Here is a 25,914-nt window from a genome sequence, read left to right as displayed (position 1 = left end):
TAACAAATGTTGGCAAAAATTTAGAGAAACTGATACAAAATTTCCCATAGGGAAAATGAGTAAGTTCCGGAGTTGGATGCTGAGAATATTTGTACAACAACATGAATGTAGTTATGCCATAGAACTGTATGCTCAAAATGATTTAAATAGTAAATGTTGGGCTTCCCTGGTGGTGCAGTGGTTCAGAGTCTGCCTGCTAATGCAGGGGACACAGGTTCGAGCCCTGCTCTGGGAGGATCCCAAATGCCGCGGAGCGACTAGGCCCGTGAGCCACAACTACTGAGCCTGCGCGTCTGGAGCCTGTGCTCCGCAATAGGAGAGGCCGCGATAGTGAGAGGCCCGAGCACCGCGATGAAGAGTGGCCCCCGCTTGCCCCAACTAGAGAAAGCCCTCGCACAGAAACGGAGACCCAACACAGCAAAAATAAATAAACTAATGAATAAACTCCTACCCCCAACATCTTCTTAAAAAAAAAAGAGGTATAAATTCTATTAAAAATTAAATAAATAAATAAATAAAATAGTAAATGTTATGTTATGTGGGGGGTTTTAACATAATTTAGCCCCTGCTTTATACCAGACCCCAGAGTCGAAGCTTCTCATCCATTTTCTCACTTTTACTTAACCTCCTAGGATCTTCACACTGCCATTTAACAGACGAAGCTGAGCCTGAGAGGTTAAACTAAGTGACTTGCCCAAGGCTCACTCGGCCAAGTCTACACTGTTCAATGTTGCTGTATTTACTGAGCACCTACTAGAGCACCTACTGAGCAATACCTCCAGCACCTGCCAGAGACATTGTGGGAAGACCAGGATGAACGGGGGCTGAAAGCAGATTACAAAACATGGGTAGATCCTGGGGCCCTGCTCACAAACACTGAAGTTTCTTGGAGTGGAGGGGATGGCCTGTGTCACACTTGTGGAGCCTTTTATTCCACCCCACCGCACCCCCACAGAGGAGAGAAGCAGCTGGCCTGATACTGAGTATTAGCTCAGCTGGGGAGGAGTCCTGGGGCTTTGAAAAAGGCATCTCCTGCCCCACTCCCCACATTGCCCCCTAGAGTCCAGTATGTGGGCACAAGCATCCCTGTGGTGGGGCAGGAGGCACGTCTTATGGCACCCCTCTCCTCCCGCCCTGCAGTAATGACACTGTACCCATACACCCGCCAGAAGGACAATGAACTCTCCTTCTCTGAGGGCACCATTATCTGCATCACCCGCCACTACTCCGATGGCTGCTGTGAGGGCATCGGCTCAGAGGGGTCTGGATTCTTCCCCGGGAACTATGTGCAGCCCAGCTGCTGACAGCCTGGGATCTCTGAGATGCTGACCCAAGCACCGCCTTGAGTGAGCCTCTTGAGTCCCACACCAAAGCCTGCTCCAGTCAAGACTGGACCAGCCCGGCACGCCTCCTGGGCTGTGAGCTGTGTCTGTTCCTTCCCCCCATTGCAGTGGGAAGGCGTCCTGGTAAAGACAGAGGAGGTACCCAGAGGCCTGCTGGAGACAGGAAAGAACTGGAAGCCAAGGAGTTTGGTGACCTTACCTACAGGGGACCCTTACGCCATGCAAGACAGGGTCTCCAGCTGCAAGTGCCAACTTTGAATAAAATTCTGATGACCTCCTGATGATTGCCCTGCAGGGCTAGCGGGCCGAGGGACTGAAAGGCAACCCACCTGTAAGGCTCCCGCTCATTGAGCTTCCTCTGCCTGCCCTAAGCAGCAGTATCTCCCATCTCCTCGGTGCTCACTGAGCCCTCCACACTAGACCCCTGTGCCCCTCTGCGAAGGTGGGCCGCACCCTGCTCTTTTGCCTGTTGCCTGCTTTGTTATGTATTCAGTCTTGGTTCCCCAGGCTGGGCACTCCTCCAAGAGTGGGGACCAGCTCCCTCACTTAGGTGGGGCTCTCTGAGAGCAGAGCTCACCTCGCCCTCATCCCCCAGACGGCAGCGTGAGACACCTCGCTCACCTCTGCCCCTTCACCTCCTTCACAGCTCTGAAACCCCAGAAGAGGGAGGTGGGCCTTGGGTTTCCACTGGCTCTGCTTTAAAGCATCATGGCTTTCTCTTCCATACGGGAGGAGGGGGGCTCAAAAGGGCCCAGTCAGTGGGGCGACTTTGGTTAAGTCCCTGCTTTCTTGCTGCATAGACGAGGCTGTGGTGCAAGGAGACATCTTCGGGCTCTGTGAGGTTCCTGGCTGGCCAGACCCGAGCCCCGGAACAGTGTGCTACCTCTTTCCACCAACAGGAGGTGACCATTCCCTCTAGCTTTTTATCCTGTGAGGATGCTAACAGGGTGGGGGGGGCGGGGGGCAAGGAGTGTAGTGTAGAGTCACAGTAGGTAAAGCAAGATCTAGGCCTGGGACCGTCAGCAAGGAGCGCCACCTCTCTCCGTGGGGAGTGTGGTGTGGGGGAGGTCGGGGGGGGGTACATTTCGGGGCCTGGGTCCTCTGGACAGAAGACTGGAGGAGGGAGGCCACGCAGCCCAAGGCAACAGTTAACCACAACGTGGCGGGACATGTTCCTTCTCTACCCTGACAGGGAACCGCGTCCTCCCAACTGAGAGGACAAGTTTGTGGAAACACTGCTGCCTGCTCAGATATGCGTGCCACGCTGCTGCGGCCAGACTCCAGAATTCGCTTGCAGTGGAACTGGGGGAGGCAGCCGAGCTGGGTTAACTGCACAGATGGGGACAGCTCCCAACTCCCTCCTCCAGTCCCCAAATGGACCAACCTCGGATTCCGGGAAATCCCAGAGGGATATGCCAAAACGAAAGGGAAAGGGAGTAATAAAACTAGCTTTCTCTTTCCCGACCCCCACCGCCCCACCCCCTCCCCGCCCGGGTGGCCCCTGAAGGCCACGTCCTCAGCACCTGATGCAGGTGTAGGCGCACTTCGGTGGAGGTTTCCCAGGGCACCACCCAGGCGCGGAAGGAGCTGGGCTCGGCCTTCTGCGCCTCCTGCATAAGGCGGTGCATGGGGTAGTGGCGGTGCATGGGGTAGTGGCGGCGCGGGAAGGCCACGTCGCCGCCTGCCAGCAGCCCCATGGGGCAGAAGTCGTTGGCGCCGTCGCTCACGTAGAAAAGGCGCTCGAAGGGCACGCCGTCGTGGGCCCGCTCGCGCGGGAAGTCGCTGAGCACCTTGTGCTGGCACATGTTGGCGGGGCAGCGAACGCAGCTGTGTGCGTGGAAGGGCCGCAGCGCCAGGAGCCCCCAAGGGTCGGGGCCCGACGGGTTGCTGAAGATGCGGCAGAACAGGCTGTGGTGGCCGGCGGCACGCAGCGCACTCTCCACGCCAAAGGTGTTGGCGTCTGAGATGAGAATAACCTCAAAGCAGGCGCCCTGCTTGGCCACAAACTGCAGCAGCTCGCCCGTGCCGGGCGACAGGGGGATGGCCTCGTAGATGGCACGCAAGTCCCGCGGCCGCACGCCCTGCTCGCCCAGGTACTGGAAGACGTGCTACATGTACTCGTTGTAGAAGCCCTCGCGCTAGGTGGCACGCAGGCTCTCAGGCAGCCCCTGGCCCGCCGCGGCACGCGCATGACGGAGTCGTCGCCGTTTTCGTCCACGATAGTCTCGTCCAAGTCGAAGGTCAGGAGGAAGCGTGGTGCGCCAGGCGCAGCCATCCCGCTGTCCTCTACCAGCTTTGTCCTGAGCGACCAAATCCTTTTGTGGTCACCAAAAAGAGTCCCTCAGAGGAAAGGGGGACAGGACCTCTGAGCTTCTCCTGCAGGGTGGGGAGCGGCGGCTGCGGAGGTCTGTCCCGGCTGAGTCTCGAGTGTCAAGAGTGGGGAGACGGCCTAGCTGAGGTATTTGGGCGCAGGATGGAGCAAGGGGCGCTCACGGGAATTGGAAGGGATGTTGCGTCTTATCCATCCCCGGATTTCTGGGCTCCGGCTCTCACGAGTCCTTCCAGTCCAGAGGGTCCGTGAATGGTGTGCATCTGGGCCGTTCCCTCCACTTGCCCCCCATTCCCATGTTATGTATTTTTAACCACAATAAAAAAAATGAATGAAACACTGATAATACATGTTACAACATGGATAAACATTGAAAACATTCTAAGTCAAAGAAGTCATACTGAAAAGGCCACTCATATCACAACCATCTTGTGTGCTTTAAATCCATAGCAGTTTTGAAAATGAGGGGATGGGACTTCCCTGGTGGTCCAGTGGTTAAGATTCTGAGCTCCCAATGTAAGGGGCACAGGTTCGATCCTTGGTCAGGGAACTAAAATCCCGCGTGCACAGTATGGCCAAAAAATAAAATAAAATAAACGTCATTGGCCTGGTTTGGATCATAGCATCGTCCTTGAACCCATCAGAGCACCCATAGGATGGAACATGGGATTGGCTAAATGTGGATCATATGCCCATCTTCAAGGTGGGTGGAACGTAGCATCAGCCCTCTGGAACTGTTTGGACTGGAAACAGGTAAGAAGTTCCCAAAGGAAAGCTGAGGTTCTGGACTTTGGCATGAGAACAGATGCTGGATTGGGGAAAGCGGCAGATTCCACACCACTGACGGCCCACTGCACAGCTGTGGGATCTGAAGGCCAAGGAAGGAAGGGGCTGAGTTAGGGTCAGGGGCTGCAGCCACCCATCCAGTGCTCTTGCTGTCCGTCCACAACAGCAAGAACCTCTTCCTCTTGCAAAAGGCACAGCCCTCCTTGATGTCTCTGGTGGCGGGAGCCCAGGAGTCACACCTGTCCCCTGGCCACATGACTCACCCATCCCCCAAGAACAATACTGCTCATTTATCCAGTCTCCTCCCTCCTTTACAAAGAGCAGAGACTAAATGCTATAGTGGTTAGGAAATTCTTGCTCAATGAAGCAGTGGGAGGCTCAAGGATTATGCCGTATCATGGAATCCATCATTGGCAGCTTTCAGAGACCACATGGGTGCACGTGGCTCTCCAAGACCATGCAGCCTCAGTGTGAAACTGTCCACTGGGTGGCCCAGTTGCTCCCGTATCTTTGACTCTTAATGAGTATGAATATCAAAAGTTTGTTACAGCTGGAAGCACAAAGGATTGCAAGGCCATGGTCTGCTGTATGGTTGTTGTGTCAGGAACACACTCAAATGTTTAGACAGTTATTACCTCGCTTGGCAGGCTATGAGCCTGTGAGGGGGAGGCCCTTTTCTCAACCACAAGGATGTTAGTAACTGAAACATCCCAAAGGGCTGTCTGTGCTGCCCAGGTAGCTGTTCAATTGCCCAGCGGCAAGGTCAGCTCAGTAATTGGCCACAGAGACTTGACAGGGACTGGACTGGCCTGAGCTGGAGGACCACAGATGACTGCCTGGATGGTCAGAGGTCAAGGGCTGTCCTGAGACTTGATGTCTATTGATGCCCACTCAGATGGAACAAAGGATGCCTGCAGTCCTAGGAGGGCCCCAGCAGCCCTCAGGAGGCAGCACCTGGGGGCTGGTAGGTCGCTGCACCAAGTTCTGTATAAATTCATAACACGACCATGGAGTGAGCTCAGTCAGGCCTCTGCTGGACCCGGGCTGCCCAGGCCAAGTGGGGCCAGCACTACTCTCTCCAGTTCAGATGGTAGGAGGAAACCCTGTGGGCTTCTGAGGTCCTAACAGCCATTGACTGAGGTTGAGTTGGATTTGAAACAGTGACCCGAGCAGACGTTTCGTTCTTCTGCTCTCAGGTTCCAGGACGGGGGAAGATAACCAGAGGCCCAGGTGAACCCCCACTCGTGAGTGACCCCGGGCAAGTCCTGTCCATCCTACAGGACTCAGAGGTGTGGGGTTAGGGGGGCCGTGGGCCAGTTGTGTTTAGCACTAACCCACTAACCCTAACGCCCAAATCTCTACTGTTCACTCCCTAACCCTAACCTCCTCATCTCTAATCCTAAACCCTAATGCTCCTAACCCCTAGCCCCTAGATACTCGACCTTGACCTGTAAACTCCTAACCCTTCCCCTGACCCTGACTCAGAGCATCTAACCTGACCCTCTAACCCTGACCCTCTAGCCTGCATCCTTTAACTCTAATTCCTCAAAACCTGGGCTCAGCTGAGTGGCTCCATCCAGAGGTGAATCAGGACCTGTCTTTGGGCCCCCACTGCCTCTGCCCTCTCCTCCCCCCAGGAACCAGAAAGCCCTGGGTTGTTGGACTCTCCTGACCAGAGGGGCAGCTGCTCCTGGTCTACCTGCGCCCACACCCCCCTCCTCTGGGGCCCTTGGCCTCTGGACTGTCTGACCTTCAGTCCACCTTCAAGAGCCCGGAGACAAATCCAGGTGAGACGCCTACTTCATTGGCACAGGTGGGACCTGGTCCCCATCCTCACAGCCCGGCCAGAAAGCTTTGTGCACACTGTCTCATGAGGCTGCCTGTCCCCAGCCAGCTGGAGGGGTCGGGAGTCAGATGGGGAACCGAAGTGTCCTTGAGGTTGGAGTGTGGGCAGGACAGGGTAGGAGGAGCGAGAGGTGAGGTGTCATCATTCCCAAACCAGGCAGGGAGTGTGTGCTGTGTTTGCATTTCGGACAGGGAAGAGTATGTCAGATGGAGGCTCTGAAGTAGCACACCTTGCAGGCCAACCTACTAGGGCAGTTCTTCCCTAAGCCAACAGGTGGCGCAAAACAACGCAACAAACTGTACATATATCCTTATAATGAAACTGGCAACTGGAAAGGAAACGTCACAGGTCATGGCAACTGAGACACGAGGAGCCCATCCCGCCCGCCCAGCCTTGCGCAGTCTGGAGGTGGAGCCGGGGTAGGCTGGACAGGCAGCTCCCGGCTAGGGCCTGGGCCGGAGAGCCCCAGGAGGCATGGCAACCTGCAGACAATTTCCAGAGCCCACTGCAGCCGGGAGACGTTCCCTACAGAACAGCCTCGGGCCCTGTGTGTCCAGCCTGTACACAGCACGACCCCGTCGACCCCTGGGCCTCATTCACGGCTGTCTGGCCACCCCTCCCCTCACTCCCTGAGTGCCTGAGCCCCCAGGGCCCCCTTGGCCGAGCCTTCTCTGCACACCTGGCTCTCCTGACTATCCCTGCCTCTCTGAGCACACCGTGTCCTTCCCTGGGGTCTGCGGGTCTGGCTAAGGGTTCCCCCTTGACCCCGGGTAGGCACCCCAGCCAACGCTGACGCTTGCCTTTCCTGCAAGATGGCCCCCTCAGTCTCACCAACTCCAAACTGTGTTGCGTTTACTTCTGGGAAAGAGGGAGTGAAGAGGAAGCCCAATTCCGGCCTCACACAAGGTGTGTGCTAACCTTGTGGACCCAAGGGACCACCACAAACAGGCTGGAAGCCTGGCAGAGGCACAGCCCCTACCGTCACCCCTGTTACTCGGCCCAGCTTCTCTCTTCTACCATCAAACCCCTCAGCCGCCACCAGAGGAAAAATGTGGGCCTGATCCTGTCACTCTGGTTCCAAAACTGTTCTGTCTATAAAACGAAGTCAAAGCTAGCTGTCTGGCCACCCTTGCACCCCCTCTGCGATGCGTCCTCCCCGCGAGCCAGGCACCCAGCCCCTTCCCCTGCCCCCACCCTCCTCTAGAGTGAGCTCCGTCCACCCCGCTCCTTCAGTTCAGCTCAGCTGCCACCTCCGCTGACCCACCAGCCAGAGGTAACCTCTCCCTCCGCAGACACACCTGGCCTGCAGCTTCTGTGTCCCGCGCCCGGCTGGGCTGAGCACAGCTGAGAGCATGCGCCTGCTTCACTGTGGACCCCAGGCCCCAGCACATGGCACAGGCTCAGGGATGTTTACTGGACAGATGGATGACCGTGAGGATGAGCAGGCAGATCACTCACGGTAGCAGGTAGTGGTCCTCCTTTTGAGTCTCTACACTTCACCACAAAGTGCTGAGGCCACAGCAAAAGGGAGGGTGGGGGAAGGCGGCACCAGAAAGCTACAACTCCGTGCCTTCCTCATCCCCCCACAGCACGCATGTGTACACACATATGTGCACGAACATGCCCAAGCATACCGGCATTCACACACATGTACACACACACATGAAAAGATGGACTGCAGTCACACACAGGCACACAATCACACGTGCTGCGCATGCAAAAACACGTGCATACACACATGTGCCTGCCTGCACATAAACACACTCACATGCACTCGGATGTACACAGACCTGTGCACAGTCAGCACACACATGCACATGCTTGCGCACACTCACGTAATACACACATACACACACAAGCTCAGGAAATTTCACAAAGTTTGTTTGTGTTTCACCCTCCCCAAGAACGAGGAGACAGCAGATGGCCCCTGGGACCTAAAGATGGTCACAGCCCTGCACCTGTCACTGAGGCTCGCTGAAGGCTCAAGCACGCTCTGCCCTGCCCAGTCGTGGGGTACAGACCCAGCCTGCTCAGCTGCCTCAGCCGAGCCGTCAGCTGCCCCAGCCGCTCGTGGGAGAAGCAAGTCTGAGTGTCACTTGCAGGTCATGTCTGTGCTACTTCCGGACTGGGGGTCTTGTGGTATCTTGCATGGTATCTTGCTGTGGGCTGAGGCTTACATTTTGCTAACTACTCTTCCATAAGCACTTCACCGTATTCCTGAATGCCTATGTCCTCCAGAGGCCCCAGTTCTAGAACCCTGGAGTTGGGAAACAGTCAGCCGTCTCTGTGCACAATCACAAAGCTGCAGTCTGACCCAAGTCCACTTCTTCTATGTCTTAATGCTGCTCCACCTGGGGCTGATTGCAGATGTGCTGGGTCTACAGTCCATGAAGATCTGGGAGACATGATCCCCCTCTCGCAGGCCTGCACGGACTTGCCTTTGCCTGTTAGTCCAAGTCATGCTCTATACAACATCTCTGTTTTGCTCCTCTAGAAAAAAATATTCCCAGAAGCAGCGGCATCTGTTTAGACCACAGTCAGGATGACCCTCCTGGAATGAGCCTCAATCCTACCTCAACTGGACTATCTCCTGCCCTCTGCCTGACAAGGACCAGGCCTTGGGTGTGGTCAGTCTCCCCTCCAGTCTGACTGGGCCTTCCTCACCAGAGAACCCAGGAATACCCCCTGAGCCTGTGGACTCAAGCACATGCTGTGGGAAAATGTGCTGATGCATAAAAAAATGATAGGACTCTCCAAGACCATGAAAAATCACACACAACACGAAGCATAAATAACAGCCAGGCTTGTTCTACACTGTGTGAAAACTGTCAATTTTTCACTACACTGGAACACACTCAGAAATGCTCTGGGCCTGGAAGAGCCCCAGGGCCCTGGTGCTGCCCAGATTGGAAAGGGCCTCACATAGCACCTTCTGGATCCTCACTGTGGTGGGATGGGGGATCCAGGGAGACTGCATAAGAAGTTGGTACGGGAGCCCAGCCAAGCTCCTAGGCTTTGGGGGCCTGGAGGGTCAGAAAGTTGCAGAGTATTCCCCTTGCTGAACTTGGATTCAGAGTCCCAGGTGCTCTGTGGGCAGCAGGATCCTCCCATGAGGGCACTGACCATCTCCTCCAGGCCTCTACCACACAAAGGGTGACCAAACACAGAGCTGTGCCACAGGGACGCGGGCAGGCCAGGGAGCCTGAGGGAGACGAGGCGGGAAGCTGCGGCACCCCAGTTCCATGGTCTTCTCGTCCCCCTGGAGCCCCTGCCCTGGTGCACAGTTCACTCCCGGGCTCACCGTGAGTGACACGCTGAGCAGGCCTTATTCTTATCTCTCGGGTCCTCTGCATCCTGTGTTTTGCTGTAGACGGTACACCCTTAGTAACTGCTCAAGTCACAGATCGAGAGGGTGAATGAATGAATGAGCAAGGGAATGAGTGAGCGATGAAAGAACAGACAAATGGGCAGATGGTGGATCCGCGCTGCCGTGCTGACCCCGAGAACGAAATGTCACAGGTGTGCAAGACTCTCCCACGAAACACAGTCTCCACCGCCTCCTGACCCCAAGCCACTCCCTTCAGGACACCCATGCTCCAAACCCTAAACTGTACCCTAGCCCTAGCCCGTACCCTAACCCATGCCCTAACCTGTACCCTAACCCATACCCTAACACTAACCCATAGCCATACCCTAACCCATACCCAAATCCTAAAACTAAGGCATACATTACCCTAACCCATAACCTAACCATAACCCGTACACTAACACTAAACCATAACCTAACCCATACCCTAACCCTAACCTAACCCTAACCTTAAACCTGACCCTGACCCTAACCGCTAACCCTAAACCTAACCCTACCCCAACACTAACACTAACCCTAACCCTAACCTTAAACCTAACCCATAACCCTAACCCTAAACCTTACCCTAACACTAAACCTAACCTTAACACTACCCTAACCCTAACACTGACCCTCACCTTTACCATAAACATTACCAGTACACTAAGCCTAACCCTAACCCTAAAACCTAAACACTAACCCTAAACCCTAACCCTAAACCCTAACTCTAACCCGACCCTGACCCTGACCCTAACCCATACCCCAACCCTAACCCATGCCCTAACCTTAAACTGTACCAACCTGTACCCTAACCCGTAACCTAAACCTAACCCGTACCCTAACCCTAATCCATACCCTAACCCTAACCTGCACCCTAACACATACCCTAAGCCTAAGCCATAGCCATACTCTAACCTGTACCATAACCCGTAAGCTAACCCTAAGCCTACCCTAACTCTTACCCTAAGCCTCACCATAGCCCTTAAACCCGAACCCCAAAACCCTAGTCTTGACCCTGACCCTGACCTTAACCCTAAACCCTAACCCTGAAAGCTTAAAACCCTAAAACCCTAAACCCTAAACCTTAATCCCTAACCCTAAACCTAACCCTACCCCAACCCTAACCCTAACTAACCCTACCCATGACTAACACTGACGCTAACCCTAACCCTAACACCTAACCCTAAACCTCTAACCCAAAACCTCTATCCATAACCCTAACCCTAACCCTAACCCTAACCTAACAAAAGCACCAATGCTACTCCTATCTCACGCCCTGACACTGTCCCTGCATAAAGACTTGCTGCTGTCAATATCTATATCCTGACACAATCCTGAGCTTATATCCTGACCCATCTCTTACTGAAGTCCTGAAACTCTCCCTAAGTGAACCTTGACGCTGTCCCTAAGTGAGGCCCCGAGGCTGTCCATAACAGACACCCCGATAATATCTTTAACCAACACCCTGATGCTGATCCTACAGAGGCACTTGTGGTGCTACTAAGCCTTTCCCGGACACTGTCCCTAGATAAGGCCCTGACGCTGCTTCTAAATGAGGCCCTGATGCTCTGAATAACTAAAGCCCTCAAACTATCCCTTGCTCATTTACTGACATTATCCCTAGCCCTTAACCTGACTCAATCCATAGCTAATGTCCTGCCTCTGATCTTACCTGAAGCCCTAATGCTGTCCCTAACTAAGGCCCTGACTAGTCCTAACTCAGGCCCTGACACGATACCTAACAAAGGCTCTGATGCTGCTCCTAACTAAGGCCCTGAACCTACTCCTAACTCAGGACCTGAACATGTCTTTAACTAAGACCCTAATACTGATCCTACAAAGGCCCTGATGCTGCTCCGAAGTCATGACCTGACAGTGTCCCCAGCTAAGGGCCTGATGCTAGGCCTCGCTCAGGCCCTGTCACTCTCCCTAAGTCAGGCTCTCATGCTATCCCTACCTGAAGCCCTGACATTGGTTCTAAAAATGGCCCTGGTACTCTCAGTAACTAACGTCGTGACACGATCCCTAGATGTTAACCTGACCCTGTCACTAGCTAATGTCCTCCCTCTGATGATAACTAAAGCCCTGATGCTGCACCTAACTCAGGCCCTGAATTTAGTCCCAAGTCCGTGACACTGTCCTTAATTAAGGCCTAGATGCTTCTCCTAGGTCAGGGCTTGATACTGTTCCTAACTAAGGCCCTAACACTATTCCTAACTCAGGTTCTGACACTGTACGTAACAGAAGGCCCTGACGCTAGTCCTAAGGCCCTGACACTACTCCTAACTCAGACTCTGACACTAGTCCGCACTAAGGCCCTGACACTGTCCCTAACTAAGGCCCTGACACTACACCTAACTCAGGCCCTGACACTGGCCCTAACTAAAGCACTGACACTACTCCTAACACAGGCCCTCACACAATTCCTTTGAAGGCTCAGATGCTAGTCCTAAGGCCCTGACACTGACCCTAAGGCCCTGCTGCCGTCAATATCTAAAGTCTTGACACTATCCTGAGAATATATTCTAACAAATGTCTTAATAACGTCCTAGAACTCTCCTGATGTAAGCCTTGACGCTGTCCCTAAGTGAGGCCCTGAGGCTGTCCCTAACATAGGCCCTGAGAATGTCTTTAACAAAGACCCTGATGCTCATCCTACAGAGGCAATTGTGCTGCTCCTAAGCCTGGCCTGACACTTTCCCTAGATAAGGCCCTGACGCTGGTCCTAAATAAGGCCCTGATGCTCTGAATAACTAAGGCCTTCAAACTATCCCTCGCTCATTTCCTAACATTTTCCATAGCCCATAACCTGACTCGATCTGTAGATAATGTCCTGCCTCTTATCCTAACTGAAGCCCTAATGCTGTCCCTAACTAAGTCACTGACTACTCCTAACTCAGGCCCTGACACTGGCCCTAACTAAAGCCTTCAAACTACTCCTAACTCAGGTCAGACATTGTCCCTAACAAAGACCCTGACAGTACACATAACACAGGCCCTGACATGATGCCTAACAAAGGCTCTCATGCTAGTCTTAACTAAGGCCCTGACACTCTCCCTACCTAAGGCCCTGAACCTACTACTAACTCAGGCCCTGATCATGTCTTTAACAAAGACCCTAATGTTCATCCTACAAAGGCCCTAATGCTGCTCCTAAGTCATGCCCTGAGAATGTCCCTAGCTAAGGGCCTGATGCTAGGCCTCACTCAGGCCGTCACTCTCCTTACATCAGGCTCTGACGCTGTCCCTACCTGAAGCCCTGACACTGGTTCTAAACAAGGCCCCTGGTACTCTCAGTAACTATGGTATTGACACTATCCCCAGGTCATTTCCTGACACTATACCTAGATATTAACCTAACTCTATCTTTAGCTAAAGTCGAGCCTCTTATGCCAACTAAAGCCCTGATGCTGTGCCTAAATCAGGCCTTGAATTTAGCCCCAAGGCCATGACACTGTCCCTAACTAAGGCCTAGATGCTGGTCCAACGTCAGGACCTGATACTGTCCCTATCTAAGGACCTAGCACTATGGCTAACTCAGTCCCTGACACTACCTAACAGAAGGCCCTGACCCCAGTCCTAACTAAGACCCTGACACTGTCCCTAAAAAAGGCTCTGATGCTAGTCCTAACCAAGGCAATGACACTGTCCCTTAGTAAGGCCTGAGATTACTAATAACTCAGGCCATGACACGATACCTAAAAAAGGCTCTGATGCTGTTCCTAACTAAGGCACTGACACTGTCCTTAACTAAGGCCCTGACACTACTCCTAACTCAGGCCCTCAAACGATTCCTAACAAAGGCTCTGATGCTAGTCCTAACTAAGGTCCTGACACTGTTCCTAACAAAGGCACTGATGCCACTCCTAACTCAGGCCCTAACACAGTCCCCAATGAAGGGCCTTGTGCGACTCCTAATTCAGGCCCTAACACGATACCTAACAAAGGCTCTGATGCTAATCGTACCTAAGGCTCTGACACTGTCCTTAACTAAGGCCTGGACACTACCACTAACTCAGGCCCTGATACTGTCTCTACCTAAGGCCCTGACACTACACCTACCTCAGGCCATGACAGTGTCCCTAACTAAGGCCCTGACACTACTCCTAACTCTGCCCTGACATTATAACTAACAGAGGCTCTGACGCTAGTTCTAACCAAGGCCCTGACACTGTCCGAAACAAAGGCGCTGACACTGCTCCTAACTCAGGCCCTGACACGGTACCTAACGAAGGCTCTGATGCTAATCCTAACTAAGGCCCTGACACTGACCCTAACTAAGCCCTTGACACTACTCCTAACTAAGGCCCTGGTGCTACACCTAACTCAGGCCCTGACACTGTCCTTAACGAAGGCCTTGACACTACTAATGACTCAGGCCCTGACACTGTCCCTAACTGAGGCCCTGACACTACTACTAACTCAGGCCCTGACATGATACCTAACGAAGGCCCTGATGGTAACCCTAACTAAGGCCTTGACACTATTCCTAACTAAGGCCCTGATGCTACACTTAACTCAGGCCCTGACACTGTCCCTAAATAAGGCCCTGATACTATACCTAAAACAGGCCCTGACACTGTTCCTAACAGAGGCACTGATGCTAGTCCTAAATCAGGCCCTGACACTGTCCCTAATAAAGGCCCTGCTGCTGTCAATATCGAAAGTCCTGACACTATCCTAAGCTTATATCCTGACCAATCTCTTACTAAGTTCCTGAAACTGTCCCTAAGTGAGGCCTTGATGCTGTCCCTAAGAGAGGCCCTGAGGCTGTCCCTAACAGAGGTCCTGATAATGTCTTTAACAAAGACCCTGATGCTGATCTTACAGAAGTACTGGTGCTACTCCTAAGCCTTGCGTGGACACTGTCCCTAGATAAGGCCCTGACGCAGGTCCTAAATAAGGTCCTGATGATCTGAATAACTAAGGCCTTCAAACTATCCCTCGCTCATTTCCTGACGTTATGCCTAGCCTGTAACCTGACTCAGTCCATAGCTAATGTCCTGCCTCTTATCCTACCTGAAGTCCTAATGCTGTCCCTAACTAAGGCCCTGACTCCTGCTAAATCAGGTCCTGACACTGGCCCTAACTAAAGCCTTCACACTACTCCTATCTCAGGTCCTGACACTGGCCCTAACTAAGGCCCTGACACTACTCATAACTCAGGTCCTGAGACGATACCTAACAAAGGCTCTGATGCTAGTCTTAACTAAGGCCCTGACACTCTCCCTACCTAAGGCCCTGAACGTACTCCTAACTCAGGCCCTGATCGTGTCTTTAACTAAGACCCAACAGCTCATCCTACAAAGGCCCCAGTGCTGCTCCTAAGTCATGCCCTGAGAGTGTCCCTAGCTAAGGGCCTGATGCTAGGCCTCACTCAGGCCCTGTCACTCTCCCTAAGACAGGCTCCCAGGCGATCCCTACCTGAACCCCTGACACTGGTTCTAAACAAGGACCTGATACTCTCAGTAACTGTGGTATTCACACTATCCCCAGGTCACTTCCTGACACTATACCTATACCTTAACGTAACCCTGTCTTTAGCTAAAGTCGAGCCTCTTATGCCAACTAAAGGCCTGATGCTGTGCATAACTCAGGCCCTGACTTAGTCCCAAGGCCTTGACACTGTCCCTAACTAAGGCCTAGATGCTGGTCCAACGTCAGGGCCTGATACTGTCCCTAACAAAGGCCCTAACACTAATCCTAACTCAGGCCCTGACAGTGTACCTAACAGAAGGTCCTGACGTTAGTCCTAACTAAGACCCTGACACTGTCCCTAACAAAGGCTCAGATGCTAGTCCTAACCAAGGCCCTCACACTGTCCCTAACTAAGACCCTGACAGTACTCCTAACTTAGGCCCTGACCCGATACCTAACAAGGCTTACTTATTAAGTAAGTAATAATTAGCCTACCTGAAGCCCTAACTCTGTCCCTCACTAAGGACCTGAATAGTCCTAACTAAGGCCCTGACACTGTCCTCACCAAGGCCTTCACCGTACTCCTAACTCAGCCCCTGACACTGTACCTAACTAAGGCCCTGACAGTACTCCTAACGTAGGCCCTGACACGATACCTAACAAAGGTTCTGATGCTATTCCTAACTAAGGCGCTGAAACAGGACCTAACTAAAGCCCTTGACTTAGGAGTAGTGTCAAGGCTTTAGTTAGGGACAGTGTTGGGCCTTAGTTCGGACTAGCATCACAGCCTTTGTTAGGTATCATGTCAAGGCCTGAGTTAGGAGTAGTGTCAGGGCCTTAGTTGGGGACAGTGTCAGGTCCTTAGTTAGGACTAGCATCAGAGCCTTTGTTAGTAATCGTGTGAGGGCCTGAGTTAGGAGCAATGTCAAGGCCTTAGATAGGGACAGTGTGTGTCAGGGCCTTGGTTAGGACTATCATCAGAGTCTTTGTTAGGTATCATGTCAGGGCCTGAGTTAAGAGTAGTATCAGAGCCTTAGTTAGGAACAATGTCATGGCCTGAGTTAGGAGTAGTATCAGGGCGTTATTTAGGGACACTGTCAGGGCCTGAGTTAGCAGTAGTGTCAAGGACTTTGTTACGGATTGTGTCAGGGCCTCAGTTAGGAATAGTGTCAGGGCCCTAGGTAGGGACAGTATGAGGCCCTGACTTAGGATGAGCATCTAGGCCTTAGTTAGGGACAGTGTCATGGCCTTAGGACTAAAGTCAGGGCCTCAGTTAGGCACAGCATCAGGGCTTTAGTTGGCATAAGAAGCTCAACTTTAGCTAAAGAAATGGTTAGGTTAAGGTCTAGGTATAGTATCAGGAAATAACCTAGGGATAGTGTCAAACTTTAGTTACTGAGAGTATCAGGGCCTTGTTCAGAACGAGTGTCAGGGCTTCAGGTAGGGACAGCGTCAGAGCCTGACAGAGAGATGGTCAGAGCATGACTGAGGCATAGCGTCAGGCCCTTAGCTAGGGACACTGTCAGGGCATGACTCAGGAGCAGCATCAGGGCCTCTGTAGAATCAGCATTACGATCTTAAGACATGATCAGAGCCTGAGTTAGGGAGAGCGTCAGGGCCTCAGTTATGGATAGCTTCACAGCCTATGTTAGCGACAACCTCACGGCTTTATTTGGGGACAGCGTCAGGGCTGACTTAGGAATAGTGTCAGGACCTTGGTTAGACATGGGTCAGTATATTAGCTCAGTATAGTGTCAGGCCTTTAGTTATTACTGTCAGCAGGGCCTACATTAGGGACAGCTTCCGAGCCTTACTTACAGTGTCAGGGCCTTAACAGGACTATTCAGGGCCTTAGTTAGGGACAGCATTAGGGCTTTACATAGGATGAGAGGCAGGATATTAACTATGGACTGAGTCAGGTTACGGGCTAGGGATAAGGTCAGGAAAGGACGAAGGGACAGTTTGAAGGCCTTAGTTACTGAGAGAACCTGGGCCTTCTTTACAACCAGCGTCACGGCCTTCGGTAGGGACAGTGCCAGGTCAAGGCCTAGGAGGAGCATAAGGGCCTCTGTAGGATCAGCATCAGGGTCTTGGTTAAAGACATTCTCAGGGCCTCACTTAGGGACAAGCTCAGGGCCTCACTTAGGGACAGCGTCAAGGTTCACGTAGGGACAGTTTCACGACCTTAGTAAGAGATGTGACAGGATATATGCTCAGGATAGTGTCAAAACTTTAGATATTGATGGCAGCAGGGCCTTGGCAATGGACACTATCAGGGCCTGAGTTAGGGACAGTGTCAGGGACTGAGCTAGGGTCAGTGTCAGGGCCTTAGTTAGGACTAGCATCAGAGCCTTTGTTAGGTATCGTGGCAGGGCCTACATTAGGAGTACAACAAGGGCCTTAGTTGGGGACACATTCACGGGTAGAGCTAGGAGTAATGTCAGGGCGTTATTTAGGGAGAGTATCAGGGCGTGAGTTACGAGTAGTCTCAGGGCCTTAGTTGGAGTAGCACCAGAGCCTTTCTTAGGAATAGTGTGAGGGCCTGAGTTAGGACCAGCATCAGAACCTCTGTTCGGTATCGTGTCACAGCCTGAGATAGCCGTAGTCTCAGGCTCTACTTAAGGACAGTGTCCGGGCATTGGTTACGAGCAACAGAGCCTTTGTTGCGCACACTGTCAGGACCTTGGTTAGGACTAGTGTCAGAGGCTTCTGTTAGGTAAACTGTCAGGACTTGAGTTAGGAACAGTATTAGGGCCTTAGTTAAGGACAGTATCAGGAGCTGACTTAGTTAGAGCATCAAGGCCTTAGTTAGGGACAGTGTCACAGCCTTGGGGCTAAATTCAGGGCCTGAGTTAGGCACAGCATCAGTGCTTTACTTGCCATAAGAGGCCTGATTTTACCTAAAGACAGGGTTAAATTATGATCTAGGTATACTGTCAGGAAATGACCCAGGTATAGTGTCAACACCTTAGTTACTCAGAGTATCGGGGCCTTGTTTAGAACCAGTGTCAGGGCTTCAGGTAGGGACAGCGTCACAGCCTGACGTAGGAAGGGCGACAAGGCCCAAGTGAGCCCTAGCATCAGGCCCTTAGCTGGGGACACTGTCACGGCATGTATCAGGAGCAGCATCAGGGCCTCTGTAGGATCAGCATTACGGTCTTACTTAAGACATCTCAGAGCCTGAGTTAGGCGGAGGGTCAAGGCCTCACTTAGGGATAGCTTCAGGACCTGTGTTAGGGACAGCATCAGAGCATTATTTAGGGCCCGGATAAGAGCTGACTTAGGGATAGTGTCAGGAACTTAGTTCGAGATGGGTCAGTGTATTAGCTCAGGAGAGTGTCAGGCCTTTAGTTATTGCCAGCAACAGGGTCTGCATTAGGGAGAGCTTCCGGGCCTTAAGTACAAACAGTGTCAGGGTCTTAGTGATGACTAGTCAGGGCCTTAGTTAGGGACAGCATTAGGGCTTCAGGTACGGTAATAGGCAGGACATTAACTACGGACTAGGGATAAAGTAAGGAATGGAACGAAGGACACTTTGAAGGTCTTAGTTATCGAGAGTACCTGGGCCTTCTTTAGGACCAGTATCACGGCCATTGGTAGGGACAGTGGCAGAGCAAGGCCTAGGAGGAGCATAAGGGCCTCTGTAGGATCAGCATCAGGGGCTGGGGCTGGGGCTAGGACTGGGGCTAGGGCTAGGGCATTTGTTAGGAATAGTGTCAAGGCCTTAGGGTCACTGTCAGGGCCTTAGTTAGGGTTAGCATCAGAGCCTTCATTAGCTATAATGTCAGGGCATGAGTTAGAAGAAGTGTCAGGGCCTTAGTGAGGGACAGTGTCAGGGCTTGGTTAGGAAAAGTGACAGAGCCTTTGTTATGTATAATGGTAGGGTGAGAGTTAAGAGGAGAGTCAGGCCGTTAGTTAGGGACACTGTCAGGGCCTTAGTTATGAACAGTATCACAGCCTGAGATAGTAGTAGTGTCAAGGTCTTAGTTAAGGACAGTGTCAGGGCAAGGCCTAGGAGGACCATAAGGGCCTCTGTAGGATCAGAGGCTGGGGCTGCAGCTGGGGCTGGGGCTAGGGCTGGGGAAAGGGCTAGGGCTAGGGACTTAGTTAGGAATAGTGTCAACGCCTTATTTAGGGTCACTGTCAGGGCCTTAGTTAGGGTTAGCATCCGAGCCTTTGTTAGGTATAATGTCCGGGCCTGAGGTAGAAGTCCTGTCAGGGTTTTAGTGAGGGACAGTGCCAGGGCCTTGGTTAGGACGAGCGTCACAGCCTTTGTTCTGTATAACGGCAGAGCCAGAGTAACTAGGAGAGTCAGTCCGTTAGTTAGGGACACTGTCAGGGCCTTAGTTAGGGACACTATCATGGCCTGAGTTAGTATTAGTGTCAAGGCCTTAGTTAAGGACAGTGTCAAGGCAAGGCCTAAGCGGAGCATAAGGGCCTCTATAGGATCAGGGGCTGGGGCTGGCGCTGGGGCTCGGGCTCGCTAGGGCCTTAGTTAGGAATAGTGTCAAGGCCTTAGTTAGGGTCACTGTCAGGGCCTTAGTTAGGGATTACCATCAGAGCCTTCATTAAGTATAAAGTCAGGGCCTGAGTTAGAAGTAGTGTCAGGGCCTTAGTGAGGGACATTGTCAGGGCCTTGGTTAGAAAGAGTGTCAAAGCCTTTGTTATGTATAACGGCAGGGCCAGAGTTATGAGGAGAGTCAGGCCGTTAATTAGGGACACTGTCAGGGCCTTACTTGGGGACAGTATCACGGCCTGCGTTAGTAGTAGCGTCAAGGCCTTAGTTAAGGACAGTGTCAGGGCAAGGCCTACGAGGAGCATAAGGGCCTTTATAGGATCAGGGGCTGGGGCTGGTGTTGGGGCTGGGGCCAGGGCTAAGGCTAGGGATAGGGCTAGGACATTAGTTAGGAATAGTGTCAAGGCCTTAGTTAGGGTCTCTGTCAGGGCCTTAATTAGGGTAAGCATCAGAGCCTTCGTTAGGTATAATGTCAGGGCCTGAGTTATAAGTAGTGTCAGGGCCTTAGTGAGGGACAGTGTCAGGGCCTTGGTTAGGACGAGCTACACGGCCTTTGTTCTATATAAAGGCAGGGCCAGAGTTAGAAGAAGAGTCAGGCCCTTCGTTAGGGCCACTCTCAGGGCCTTAGTTAGGGACAGTATCACCGCGTGAGTTAGTAGTAGTGTCAAGGCCTTAGTTAAGGACAGTGTCAGGGCCTTACTTACAACTAGCATCAGAGCCTTTGTTTGGTATCGTGTCAGGGCCTGATTTAGGAGTAGTGTCAAGGCCTTAGTTAGGGTCAGTGTCAGGGCTTAGTTAGGAGTACTGTCAAGGCCTTACTTAGGATTACTGTCAGAGACTTAGTTAGGATTAGCATCAGAGCCTGCTTTAGGTATCGTGTCAGGGCCTGAGCTAGGAGTAGTGTCAAGGCCTTAGTTAGGAACAGTATCAGGGTCTGTGTTAGGTGTAGTGTCAGGGCATAAGTTACGACAGTGTCAGCGACTTAGTTAGGATGAGCATCAGAGCCATGGTTAGGTATCGTGTCACAGTCTGAGTTAGCCGTAGTCTCAGGCCTTACTTAGGGACAGTGTCAGGGCCTTGGTGAGGACTACCATCAGAGCCTTTGTTAGGGACACTGTCAGGGTCTTGGTTAGGACTGGCGTCAGGGCCTGCGGCAGGCACAGTGTTAGGGACTTTGCTAGGGACAGTATCAGGCCCTGACGTTGGACAAGCATCTAGGCCTTACTTAGGGACAGTGTCTCGACCTTGGGGCTAAATTCAGGGCCTGAGGTAAACATAACATCAGGGCTTGAGTTGCCATAAGAGGCTCGACTTTAGCTAAAGACAGGGATAAGTTATGATCTAGGTATACTGCCAGGACATGACCCAGGTATAGTGTCAACACCTTAGTTACTGAGAATATCGGGGCCTTGTTTAGAACCAGTGTCAGGGCTTCAGGTAGGGACAGCGTCACAGCCTGACGTAGGGAGAGCGACAGGGCCCGAGTGACGCATAGTATCAGGCCCTTAGCTGGGGACACTGTCAGGGCATGACTCAGGAGGAGCATCAGAGCCTCTGTAGGATCAGCATTACGGTCTTAGTTAAAGACATGATCAGGGCCTGAGTTAGGTGGAGTGTCAAGGCCTCACTTAGGGATAGCTTCAGGGCCTGTGTTAGGGACAGCCTCAGGGCTTTCTTTAGGGCCAGCATCAGGGTTGACTTAGGGATAGTGTCAGGACCTTGGTTCAAGATGGGTCAGTATATTAGCTCAGGATAGTGTTAGGCCTTTAGTTATTGCCGGCAGCAGGGCCTGCAGTAGGGACAGCTTCCGGGCCTTACTTACGAAGAGTGTCAGGGCCTTAGTCATGACTAGTCAGGGCCTTAGTTAGGGACAGCATTAGGGCTTCAGGCAGGGTACGAGGCAGGACATTAACTACGGACTAGGGATAAAGTCAGGAATTTAGGGAGGGACACTTTGAAGGCATTAGTTATCAAGAGCACCTGGGCCTTCTTTAGGACCAGTATCACGGCCTTCGGTAGGGACAGTGACAGGACAAGGCCTAGGAGGAGCATAAGGGCCTCTGTAGGATCAGCATCAGGGTCTGGGGCTGAGGCAAGGGCTAGGGCTAGGGCTACGGCTAGGGCTAAGGCCTTAGTTAGGAATAGAGTCAAGGCCTTACTTATGGTCACTGACAGGGCCTTAGTTAGGGTTAGCATCAGAGCCTTCGTTAGGTATAATGTCAGGGCTTGAATTAGAAGTAGTGTCAAGCCTTAGTGATGGACAGTGCCAGTGCCTTGGTTAGGACGAGCGTCACAGCCTTTGCTCTGTATAATGGCAGGCCCAGAGTGAGGACGACAGTCAGGCCCTTAGTTAGGGACACTGTCAGGGCCTTAGTTAGGGACAGTATCACAGCCTGAGTTAGTAGTAGTGTCAAGGCCTTAGTTAAGAACAGTATCAGGGCCTTACTTACAACTAGCATCACAGCCTTTCTTCAGTATCGTGTCAGGGCCTGATTTAGGAGTAGTGTCAAGGCCTTAGTTAGGGTCAGTGTCAGGGACTTAGTTACGAGTACTGTTAAGGCCTTTCCTAGGATTAGTGTCAGAGACTTAGTTAGGACTGGCATCAGAGCCCTCATTAGGTATAGTGTCAGGGCCTTAGTTAGGGACAGCGTCAGGGCCTGAGCAAGGAGTGGAATTAGTGCCTCTCTTAGGAACAGTGTCAGGGTCTGTGTTAGGTGTAGTGTCACGGCATGTGTTACCTGTAGTGTCAGGGCATAAGTTAGGACAGTGTCAGGGCCTTAGTTAGGACTAGCATCAGAGCCTTGGTTACATATCGCGTCACGGCCTGAGTTAGCTGTAGTCTCAGGCCCTACTTAGGGACAGTTTCAGGGCCTTGGTTAGGACTACCATCAGAACCTTTGTTAGGGCTCGTGTCAGGGTCTTGGTTAGGACTGGCGTCAGAGCCTTCTGTTAGGTACACTGTCAGGGCTTGAGACACACATAGTGTTAGGGACTTTGATAGGGACAGTATCAGGCCCTGACGTTGGACCAGCATCTAGGCCTTACTTAGGGACAGTGTCTCGGCCTTGGGGCTAAATTGTGGGCCTGAGTTATGCACAGCATCAGGGCTTTTGTTGCCATAAGAGGCTCGACTTTAGCTAAAGACAGGGATAAGTTATGATCTAGGTATACTGTCAGGAAATGACCCAGGTATAGTGTCAACACCTTAGTTACTGAGAATATCGCGGCCTTGTTTAGAACCAGTGTCAGGGCTTCAGGTAGGGACAGCGTCAGAGCCTGACGTAGGGAGAGCGACAGGGCCCGAGTGAGGCCAAGCATCAGGTCCTTAGCTGGGGACACAGTCAGGGCCTTAGTTAGGGACAGTATCACGGCCTGAGTTAGTAGTACTCACAAGGCCTTAGTTAAGCACACTGTCAGGGCAAGGCCTAGCAGGAGCATAAAGGCCTGTGTAGGAGCTGGGGCAGGAGCTGGGACTGGGACTGGGGCTGGCGCTGGGGCTGGGGATAGGGCTAGGGTCTTACTTAGGAATAGTGTCAAGGCCTTAGTTAGGGTCACTGTCAGGGCCTTAGTTAGGGTTAACATCAGAGCCTTCGTTAGGTATAATGTCAGGGCCTGAGTTAGAAGTAGTGTCAGGGCCTTAGTGAGGGACAGTGTCAGGGCTTTGGTTAGGATGAGCGTCACAGCCTTTGTTATATATAATTGCTGGGCCAGAGTTAGGAATTGAGCACCGCTCTTACTTAGGGACAATCTCAGTGCCTTAGTTAGGGACAGTATCACGGCCTGAGTTAGTAGTAGTGTCAAGGCCCTAGTTAACGACAGTGTCAGGGCCTTACTTACAACTAGTATCAGAGCCGTTTTTCGGTATCATGTCAGGGCCTGATTTAGGAGTACTGTCAGGGCCTTAGTTAGGGACAGTGTCAGGGCCCTGATTAGGAGTGGAATCAGTGCCTCTCTTAGGAACACTGTCAGAGTCTCTGTTAGGTGTAGTGTCAGGGCATAAGTTAGGACAGTGTCAGGGCCTTGGTTAGGACAAGCGTCATAGACTTTATTATGCATAATGGCAGGGCCAGAGTTAGGAGGAGAGTCAGGCCCTTAGTTAGGGACACTGGCAGGACCTTAGTTAGGGATGGTGTACCGGCCTTGGGGCTAAATTCAGGGCCTGAGTTAAGAACAGCATTAGGGCTTTAGTTGCCATAAGAGGCTCGACTTTAGCTAAAGACAGGGATAAGTTATGATCTAGGTATACTGTCAGGACATGACCCAGGTATAGTGTCAACACCTTAGTTACTGAGAATATCGGGGCCTTGTTTAGAACCAGTATCAGGGCTTCAGGTAGGGACAGCGTCACAGCCTGACGTAGGGAGAGCGACAGGGCCCGAGTGAGACCTAGCATCAGGCCCTAAGCTGGGGACACTGTCAGGGCATGACTCAGGAGCAGCATCAGGGCCTCTGTAGGATCAGCATTACGGTCTTAGTTAAAGACATGATCAGGGCCTGAGTTAGGTGGACTGTCAGGCAATTAGTCAGGGACACTGTCAGGGACTTAGTTAGGGACAGTATCACGGCCTGAGTTAGTAGTAGTGTCAAGGCCTTAGTTAAGGACAGTGTCAGGGCCTTACTTACAATAGCATCAGAGCCTTTGTTCGGTATTGTGTCAGGGCCTGAGTTAGAAGTAGTGTCAGGGCCTTATTTACGGACAGTGTCAGGGCCTGAGTTAGGAGTGGAATCAGTGCCTCTCTTAGGAACAGTGTCAGAGGCTGTGTTAGGTGTAGTGTCAGGGCATAAGTTAGGACACTGTCAGGGCCTTGGTTAGGACGAGTGTCAGAGAGTTTGTTATATATAATTGCTGCGCAGAGTTAGGAGGAGAGTAACGCCATTAGTTAGGGACACTGTCAGGGCCTTAGTTAGGGACAGTATCACGGACCGACTTACCAGTAGTGTCAAGGTCTTAGCTAAGGACAGTGACAGTGCAAGGCCAAGGAGGAGCATAAGGGCCTCTGTAGGATCAGCATCAGCGGCAGGGGCAGTGGCCGGGCCCGGGGCCGGGTCCAGGGCCACGGCCAGGGCCAGGGCCAGGGCAGGGCTAGAGCTAGGATTAGGGCTAGGGCCTTAGTTAGGAATAGTGTCAAAGCCTTAGTTAGGGTCACAGGCAGTGCGTTAGTTACGGTTAGCATCAGAGCCTTCGTTAGGTATAATGTCAGGGCCTGAGTTAGAAGTAGTGTCAAGCCTTAGTGAGGAACAGTGTCAGGGCCTGAGTTAGGACAAGTGACAGAGCCTTTGTTATGTATAAAGGCAGGGCCAGTGGTAGGAGGAGAGTCAGGCCCTTAGTTAGGGACACTGTCAGGGCCTTAGTTAGGGATAGTATCACTGCCTGAGTTAGTAGTAGTGTCAAGGCGTTAGTTAAGGACAGTGTCGGGGCAAGGCCTAGGAGGATCATGAGGGCCTCTGTAGGATCAGATGCTGGGGCTGGCACAAGGGATAGGGCTAGAGCTACGGATAGGGCTTGGGCTAGGGCTAGGGCTACAGCTAGGGCCTTAGGTATAGCGTCAAGGCCTTAATTAGGGTCACTGTCAGGGCCTTAGTTAGGGTTAGCCTCAGAGCCTTCGTTAGGTATAAAGTCAGGGGCTGAGGTAGAAGTCGTGTCAGGGCCTTAGTGAGGGACACCGTCAGGGCCTGAGTTAGGAGTGGAATCAGTGCGTCTCTTAGGAACAGTGTCAGTGTCTGTGTTAGGTGCAGTGTCAGGGCGTAAGTTAGGACAGTGTCAGGGCCTTACTGAGGACGAGCATCAGAGCCTTGGTTTGGTATCGTATCACGGACTGAGTTAGCCGTAGTCTCAGGCCCTACTTAGGGACAGTGTCAGGGCCTTGGTTAGGACTACCATCAGAGCCTTTGTTATGGACAGTGTCAGAGTCTTGGCTAGGACTGGCGTCAGGGCCTTCTGTTAGGTACACTGTCAGGGCCTGAGTCAGGCATAGTGTTAGAGACTTTGTTACGGACAGTATCAGGCCCTGACGTTGGACCACCATCTAGGCCTTAGTTAGGGACAGTGTCATGGCCTTGGGGCTAAATTCAGGGCCTGAGTAAAGCACAGCATCAGGGCTTTAGTTGACATAAGAGGCTCGACTTTAGCTAAAGACAGGGATAAGCTATGACCTAGGTGTACTGTCAGGAAGTGACCCAGGTATAGTGTCAACATCTTAGTTACTGAGAGTATCGGGACCTTGTTTAGAACAAGTGTCACGGCTTCAGGTAGGGACAGCGTCAGAGCCTGACGTAGGGAGAGCGACAGGGCCTGAGTGAGGCCTAGCATCAGGCCCTTAGCTGGGGACA

General features: G+C 52.3%; 1 pseudogene across 1 annotated transcript; it reads right to left on the bottom strand.

The window, feature by feature from the left end:
* Positions 1-1,640: 1,640 nt before the first annotated feature.
* Positions 1,641-3,618, bottom strand: LOC308622343 (phosphoethanolamine/phosphocholine phosphatase-like; annotated as a pseudogene). The gene is made up of 3 exons: positions 2,867-3,618; positions 1,921-1,991; positions 1,641-1,656 (listed from the first exon to the last, which is right to left on the bottom strand). The product of its transcript is annotated as a phosphoethanolamine/phosphocholine phosphatase-like (transcript).
* Between the last annotated feature and the right edge of the window lie 22,296 nt (positions 3,619-25,914).

Source organism: Mesoplodon bidens, assembly GCF_964165515.1.
Source record: "Mesoplodon bidens genome assembly, chromosome: 9".
Classification (NCBI taxonomy): domain Eukaryota; kingdom Metazoa; phylum Chordata; class Mammalia; order Artiodactyla; family Ziphiidae; genus Mesoplodon; species Mesoplodon bidens.
The sequence above is the reverse complement of the archived record's forward strand: the minus strand, read 5'-3'. Positions and strand labels throughout refer to the sequence as shown.